The sequence below is a fragment of the Prinia subflava genome, chromosome 6 (assembly GCF_021018805.1).
Source record: "Prinia subflava isolate CZ2003 ecotype Zambia chromosome 6, Cam_Psub_1.2, whole genome shotgun sequence".
In the NCBI taxonomy this organism is placed as follows: Eukaryota; Metazoa; Chordata; class Aves; order Passeriformes; family Cisticolidae; genus Prinia; species Prinia subflava.
The window spans coordinates 3,419,320-3,428,414 of record NC_086252.1 but is presented as its reverse complement, the minus strand read 5'-3'; positions in this window follow the sequence as shown (position 1 = coordinate 3,428,414).

Below are 9,095 nucleotides of genomic sequence, written 5' to 3'. Positions count from 1 at the left end.
ACCTGGTTCTTCCATTTTTCCAGTTCTAACACAGAGGTTTGGAAGAATTATCAACGTATCTGCTTTGAGATACTCCAGTGAAGGCACACTGAAAGTTGGTGTAAGGTCATGATGGCAGCTCCAGCCTTTCCACTTTGGCCTCTAAGAAAACATAGCAGGCTAGTGATGCTGTCAAGTTTCCCATTCATTATTAAATTATACTTTTGAGTTCATTAATTTAAGTTGTTATCTGGATCACATAATAGGTAAACAAGCATCCTGCAGAAGATCAGGATAGTAGCTCAGTATTTCTTTGAGCACCAGTGTTGTGGCTAGAGCTGCCCATATCACAGCCTTGCAGTTCTGCATGAATGAGGCAATCAGGAGCTCTCAGCCTCTCCAGTAGGTATTTCCCTGCTTTATTCATTTGAAGAAATACTGACTCCTCTGATTTTTGGCCATTACTTTTCTCTGGCACAGCTGAACTCTAAGACACAAACCTTCCCACACTTCAGCTCACGTCTCTGGCAAGCCAGCAATCCGTGTTCCTACGAAGCCAGAATGTATGGATGGCAGCCATGCAGCTGACACAGTTTGATTTAAAAGTCTGTAGTGGGAGAGAGTGAAGTAATGAGTCCTCCAAAACAGGAGGCTCTCGGAAGAAACTCTTGCTGCTGCACGACTGACCTTTCTGTTCATTCCTTCTGGTCTCTGCTAATAGCATTTTGGCCTTCACAAAACATATTTCCCAAACACCTTGGACTTAAATGGAGAGGAAAAACATTTTGTCTACTGTATGCAAACTTTTCCCTCCATGTAAATTCCTTTCTGAATTTACCATTCAGAAATCTATAGGTTTTTCCTACCTTTTTGCCATAACTTCCTTTTCTCTTTCAAGTGCTTACCAGACTGGAACACCAGGGGAAATCCTCAAAACTCTTAGACCAACTTATTTGTTGTGCATATTTATAAATAACAATATAGACAGTTATGAATTTATCAATTACAATATGGATAGAGTCTTGGGAGTGTCCTGTGCAAGGACAGGAGTTGGATTTTGATGATCCTTGTGGATCTCTTCCAACACAGGATATTCCATAATTCCGTGATAGCTACTGCAGTCTTTTCCTTAGCCTTCTCTTTTAGTGTCATTGGGATACACAATGAAGAATAATAGTAGGAAAGGACACCTGTTGGTGGTTAGATTGTGTGCTGGTGTTTACTGCTGATTATGTCATACCCACAGAACAATGTCTGCAGGAGCTCAAAGGGACAACTCTCTAGATAATCTGTGTCATAGTCCAGTGTTGCTGCTCTCTGCACACAAAAAGCAGAGCATTCCTGGAGACTGATTGATCCTGCAGGTTTTGTCACTGATATGTCTAACAAAATATTTTGTAAAACCACATCATGATATGAGTCCCATTCTTTCAGTATACTTTTTTTCTTTGCATGGAGATGTTCATATCCTAATAAACATTCAAATTAAGTATTTAATTTAGAATGTTACTTTTAACCTAGTGGATTATGTTAAATTTAGCCAAAACACATTGCTTGAAAATCCAGAAGGTACAGCTTTAGACCATATGTAGTACTTCTATTAAATATTGTCCTGACTTAACTGGGATTATTCAGGTATTTAGTATTAAGTGCAAAAGCTTTGCTGAGCAAGGACCTTTTGTAAATATAATATCGTTCTTGCTTTTGCAGAATTAGGGGGAAATATAGGAAAGATAAACAAGACAAACTCAAGATATGTGCAGCTTCCCTGGTATGTTAATCTGAAGACTGAGAAGAGAAACAAAATCTAATCCAAGACCTGAGAAACTGAATTCAAGGTCAATGTGAGTAAAAATTATTCTCTTGAAAGATTACACTGAAAATTTTTGAATATAATCAAGACAGAGACATTTTTTTTAGTTTTTGTTAACTTATTCCTGTAGCTCATATAGAATCAAGACAGTTTAATTTTTTTTAACAATTTTGACATTACAATTAAGGCTGCCACTGTATCCTGTGGAAATGGGTTCTTAATTTTCAGATAATATTGAAGTGATATTCAGATATTTTTGAAGTGTTCCTTTTGCAAACAAGCTTCCTGTTTAAGACACAAAACTATAAGGTTGTTATGATGCCTTTCCTGCAGGGGACTTCTGTATATTTTCTTTCCTGCAACATTTTTGTAGTAACATAATCTTTTATTTACAATTTCAGAAGGCAAGGATCACTTCTTCTCTAATCTATTAGACCCTCATAGCATCTTTTTATAATTTCAGCCATAAAAAAATTCCTATCTAATTTTCCAGTTTTGAGGGAAAAAAGCATTTACTGTAGGCAATCTCAATAAAACATGCAGGAGCATTGGTTTATGTAAACAAATTAGCACTTTTGACAACCTTGGAAGAATCAGTAATTCTACAGCTACACACCTCTTAGTGTTTAAGTTGCAATTAAGCAAATCCATGTGCTGACAGATATCTGAGCCTTGTTATTCGTTCAGCATTTAAAAATTCTTGTTCTTTCTGTATTACACTAATTTCTAATTGGCCAAATGTAGAAAAATGCAGGTGAGGTGGTGATGGCTGACTTGTTTGTGATAAATCATCTTTTAGAGCCTGGGATGATTCTCTACTTATTTAAAATTGTCCAATTTTTTGTCATTAAGTATCATTTTGGTGTTGAAACCTCTCAGAAAGCAGTCACCTTATGCAGCAGAGCCTGAAAGGGAGAACTGAGTTGAAACAGATAAGGTTTGGTTCTGAAATGTCCATATCCATTTATGAGCACAGATTTCTAAAGGATGTATCTGAGGCAGTGCACAGACAAAAGGGATGATACATCAGCTTTGTCCAGTATGAAGGAAGTTTGCTGAAGCTTTAGCTCATGACTGAAATTTATATGTTGAACAAGAAATGAAAAGTGAGGAAATATTCTGAAAGAACAGAGTGAAAGAATGCGTTATATGATGTTGAAATACACAGCCTGCAATAGCTTTGTTTCTTGTTAGGTTTTCTTCTCAGAAAATTATTGTTTGTGTTTTGGTATAGTCTGCTGAACATGTCAGCTGATTCCTTTTCAGCCAAATTATACCCAACAACCAAAACCAAAACAGTAAATTTTGCAAAATAAAATATTCTGGACATTTTACTGATATTTTCCAAACTCATTCTGTTTATGCAACATGTTCAAGCAGTCATGTGATCTTTAAAGTCATATAGTTTGTATTATAATTTTTAAAGCTTAATAAAAAATCAACCCTCAAATAAAACAAGCCACAAAGAACAACTGAAAAAAATTCCTATGATTCTGAAAAGAACAATTTCAGGTATACTTTGCATTAAATATTCTGGTATTTCTCTGCTTATTTCTTGCCCAGCCCTCATTGTTACTTTCAGTAAGTTCTAAGTTTATCTCAAAAGTCCGAGGGTAATTCATGCTCCTGCACAATGATCAATCTTCTGTCCACAAAACAGTGACCATGCATGAGACAAGCTGAACTCTTTTGGGGGAAAGATGGGAAAGGACACATTCTGTTTCTCTGCATGTCCACGTGTCTGAGCTCAGAGCAATTCCATGCCTGTGTCTCAGCTGGCAGACAAGGTTTTGACATCACAAATTGGTTAAAGAACAACAATTTGACCAATGGTCCCCAGCCTCAAAGGCAAATCCTGGAGAAAGATTTTGAGTGGTTTCTGAAATAATGAGAAGAATGAAAGAGATAAATAAGGAATGGTTCTGTGCTGCCTTGAGCTAGAGGGTATTTAATGAAACTAGCAAGTGCCAATATCAAACTACACAAAAGGATTTTTTCTTCACACAATACAATGAAATTCAAACTGCCAAGGCAGTGGGCCTTGCCATGGGATGCTCTGAATGCTGTTTGTATAGGTTCAGAATTTTCCCAGAGAACTTGCAAGGAAAATAAACCCAAAAAATGCAAAATCACATTTGGAAGACATTAAAACAGAAACACTGCTTGTTGCTTAGGAAATCCCTTAGCTGTAAATTGTTAGAAGCAGTTTTACTGTGGGAGAGTATCAGTTTGTAATTGCCCTGCTCTAACTCTCCTCCTGAGGAATCTGCTGTTGGTCACTGGTCAAACTAGAATTTGAGTCTAGAAGGGCCTTTAGTCTGATCCAGCATAGGGAAAACAATGTTCTTGTCCTAAGTAAGTGATGCTTAGCACAAACTCCCTGATGCACAGAGGCTCATCAGTAAAAGCACAGTGTTAAGTGAAGTAAATTCTGTTTCTGACCGTGGAACACCTTCAATGAAGGAAAGAACATGGGGTAAGGAGTAGTGACCCAGCAGCCACACTAATTAATGCAGTGCTAAATAGCAGTCGCCTGATACTTCAGTAGCACCACCTCTTCACATAATGCAATTATGTTCCCAGGAGCTGGACATAGCACACCCCATATTTACAAAGAAGTTTTGCATAGGAGAGGGAGGGTTTTCTTATCTGTGACTTAGATTCCTTTGTTTCTTCATGAAATAAGGCCACACTGAGAATGCTGGTCTGTGTGTTAGTCTTAAATAGCTATAAATATTTATGAATCAGGTGTTTTCCCTTATAAATATCCAGGCAGCTAGTATTGATGGGTCATGTAAATTTACAAGTGTTAATAGTCTCACTGGGCAACTCCAGGACTACATGAAAATACAAATAAATAATGAATAGTTATTATAACATAAAGCAATCAATTTTCTGGATGTCTATCTGAAACACAGGGAAGCAGTCCCTCTCATTATTGAGTTCTTACAGCTCAGAGTCTCACAACACCAGATTATTTCAGGGAATAGTGGGAGAGAAATATGGAGAGAATAAAGGAAATTATTTATATGTTTTATAGCATATGTAAGTATATAATGCAGTCAACATGTATCTATGATTGCAGGAATAAAACATACACTGAGATCATAACTTTTGTAGGGCTTTATGTCCATCATGTTAATGGTGACACAGGCAATGCCAGAGTATTTAAAATGTTGATGTTACCTGTGCACTTAGATAGGAATAGCACATAGTATGGTTTTTCACTATTCTAGGAATTTTAAGAAATCAAAATATGTAAAAAATAGAATAAAATTGAAGTGCTTTCTCTTAGAGAAAAGAGGAGATTGATTTTTAATGATGAATTTGTCTTCAGTGCAGATCAAGAGGTAGTTTGCCTGCAGAGAAGCCAACAGCAGCTGAAATCTGTAATGGAAACAGAGAGAGAATGGGACATAGACCACATAAATATGCAAAGAATGTTATTTTTATTCATTCCAAAGTCTGTAATTCAGAAAATATTTTCATCCCGTTCCTTTAATTTAACAAAAAGATCCATTTCATACCCTTTTTCTTTCTGCATATGACTAAAGAGCTAATGATAGTTTGCCTTATTTACTTTCTTTGTTTCTACCAAACTCTTTGGATAAATGGCGTACCGCTGAGAATATGGAAACCTGCAATGTTCACAGTAGAGTAACCATGCTCCAAAAAGTAGTTGAGCTGGTGGTAGTCAGCTGCTCATAGGTCTTGTGCCTTTTGCTTTCTTAGTTAAGAATCCTGTTCTACTTTTTTTACTAATTAACTGGTTTTGTAATTAACTACATTTTGTTTAAAACTTTTTTTCTAATCTGCCTGAGGAGAAGATTGTTCAAATCATGTCTGCATTTTAATCCAGATCCATTTCTTTTGGTCTTTAGATTACCCATATGGCTATTTAGTACCAAGACAGGAAAACAGTTGGTTTTTTTAAGGCAATGAGGTTTGCAAAGTCTGATGTTCCCTTTTTGTTATGTATTCATTTCTCCCATTGTCAAGTGGTCTTTTCAACTTTACCTCTGGTTTAGTGTTGCTTAATACCCACATGTAATGTAATCCTGCATGCAGTCAAGCATCAGAAGTAAGACCAGGTATCTTCTTTCATTTTCTGTTACTCTATTTCATGCTTTACAATATCACCCACTGGATTAGTTCATGTCTTTTTATCCCATTACGGAGACTTGGAAAAACAAGTGCCCATGTAATAATTTGTAGCAATTTGTATTTACATTTAATTCCTGATTCCTGGACTACAAAGTGTGAGTATCTGTGTGGTTTTATAAAAACCTCTTACATCCTAAGCGATCATAAAAAAACACTGAGAATGTTCCTGGTGTAAAACATACATTTACTAAAATCTAAATTTCCAAAGTCCTGCTAGAATTCCTTGACAATCCTTGTGAAGAACTATTCAAAGAAATTAAAACAATTGAAGGAGTTATCTAGCAAAGTTGAGTTGTAATATTTTTTCCTGGCTTCTACAACACAGACCTTTACAAAAGTTTCAGTATAAAATCTAATGCTACCCACGCTGTCAGGAAATAAGTTTTCCCTTAGGTAGCATCCCACATCCCCTAAGAAAACATGTGGTCTATGACCTACAATCCTTTAAGACCACATCATGTTGCCTTAAATTCATCAAGAGCAGCCTTAATTTAACTGTTTACATTTACAGGATACACGAGTTTGTAATGTAATCTTATCACTTTGAAACTCTGAATCGTGATTTCTCAATGAATATCTTTTAGAAACTTTTCAAGTTATTTTGTTTCTCACCAAACCAAGCAGCAGGAGCTGCTTCCTCCATGGGTACAGGGTGTGGAGCCCCACCCTCAGTCTGCGTGGAGAGCACCTGCACATAGTGCCTTGACATCCTCTGTAGCTGCTCACAGCTGCACAACAGCCCCATCTGACAACACGGGCTGCACATAGGCACCTTCCAAAATTAAATTAAAAAAAAAGGAAAAGGAACTCATTCATTGTCTCTGGTGAAGATTGCTGTCCTTGCCAGCAGCATGTAGACTTTTGCTTTACAGTGTTGGGGGAAAAAAGTATCACCTAGGAACTGTAAATCGTAATGCCTAGTAATGTATTCACTCCCTTTAGTGAAATTATGCACAGAATGAACTCTAACATACCCTAGGAGTTGTAGCTCTTTTCTTGCCCAGTCTTTGAGGGCTGATCAGACTTCTGAGTGTTGTACCTTGGAGTAGCATTATATTCAGTTCCTATTTCAAGTGCTACGTAAGCAGTAGAAAGTGGAAGCAGATTTTAAGAATCCCATTCTAGCATATTGTGAGAAATACTTACCAGGTTTGCTAAAAGCTGTTGTCAGAACAGCCCTCTGGTCTGGCCTGCCTGTAGAGAAGGTGCCTAAGCACCCTGGATGCTGTCAAATGCTGTGTCAACAGCTCAAAAGCCTGCATGGAGAATTATTCTTCTCTTTTACAAAAATTGTTCATTTTCCAAACAAACTCATCTTCTAGTTGGCATTTTAATAAAAAAAAATTACTCTCTCGAGGATGCTCACAAACTTTTGGAGACTAGAAGTGGAAAGGGCTTTTTAGGTCATCCAGTTTCCACATCTGCCAGTGTATGACTGAGCACTGCAGTGCAGTTTTTAATTCTCTGTCTACTGCCTTTTTGTGCCATGTACAAAAGAAAGCAGGATTTATCAGTTCAGTCAAAAAATTCAGTGGAGAAAGGCTCTCATTTGCAGATTCTGCATGCATTGTTCACCTTAGTTACCACAAAGACTTGGAGATTTTGCATATTCTCCTTTCAGACTGAGACCACAACCAGCAATTTTGGCTTAAAATTACATTGGAACTGGAAAAAAGCAAATTTTGAAGCTCATTCTTCAATTGTTTATCAGATTCATTAGCATTAATTAGAACTTGCATAGTTCTAGGCATGGGAACAGAGTAAAGGGTAAAACTGACAATTTGAATTGTTCAGAAACACAAACTTTTGTCTCTCTTTTGGTCTTTTGGGTTTGGTTTGTGGGGTTTTTTTGGGGTTTTTTTTTTTGTTTTTTTTTTTTTTTTTTTGTTATGTTGTGGTTTTTTTGGGTTTTTTTAAGCAGAGCTCTGTCTTTATTGACAATGTTCTCAAACTAAATCTTTTCTTGTCTGGCAGAAATCAAACACTGCTATGATGAGGCTTTATAGACCATGCTTTCTCACTCCTGATTCAGCTCTTTCCCTGCACAAGGCCTGATGCTTCTCGGATTTTAACTCATTTACAATTACTTTGTTCCTGTCAGTGGAATCTTCATAACATTCAGTCCTCAAAAGTGGGTTCCAAAACACCTTTCGTCGATGCAGCAAGGTATAAGGTAGTTAAGCATCTTCAGAAGATCTATCAGAGCTCATAAAAGTGAGAGTTTGCTACTTAAAATCCTTTTGGGCATAAGGTTTCTGGATAACCAAAGATAAATGGTTGGATGTACATAGTAGGTCAAAATTTTCTGCTGCTGTGCTCACAAAATTGTGGAGGAAACACAAGTGCTTTGGTATATTGACATCTGCATAGACTTTCAGGGCTTGTTCTTTCATCTTGCCTTCTTTTAAGGCACTTGCAAAGAAACTGCCACTGTTTTGTTCCAAAACATAGAAAATGTTGTCAGTGCTCTAAATCACTGTTCAGTCTCTCTTTGGAGATTCTGAGCAACTTCTTGTTTCAAGACTGAGACTTTAGAAACTGCACTTCTCTAAGTTTTGGTGTTTATCCACCAAATCTATTTCCTAACACATGGCCACATATTGTGTCCTAATAACATTTTATCTTTTATTTCAGGTATCTTTAACTATTGAAAAAGCCTTGAAGGGAAAAAAAAAAAACAAATCAAACCAGCATAAATGAAATACTGTATAAAGTTACTGAAGTGAACACAGTTTCTACACATGGTTAAAAAACACATTAAATGTCTTAAGATATTTATGCTGAATTATACCTTGTACACGGAAGTAATTGTTTATAACATACATAAACACAGAATTTCCACAAACTGTTATGTTGTCAGTTTAGTTCCTTACAATCTCTCCTAACCTTAAGTTCCTGCTTACCTTGATTGTTAGGTCTTCATGAGAGCAAGTGAAATGGATTTGTCAACAGGAACCAAGATGTATTTATTTCAAAATACCTTGTTTACCTTGAAAGACGTACCCAGAAATCAGGAGACTGAGTTCCAATCATTCAACCTGAATCAAGGAATTAATTTTGAACTTTGTTTTGCTAATATATTGATTAAAATGATAAAAAATTCTTATTTTTATATTTGAGAAAGGACATAAATTTAGAA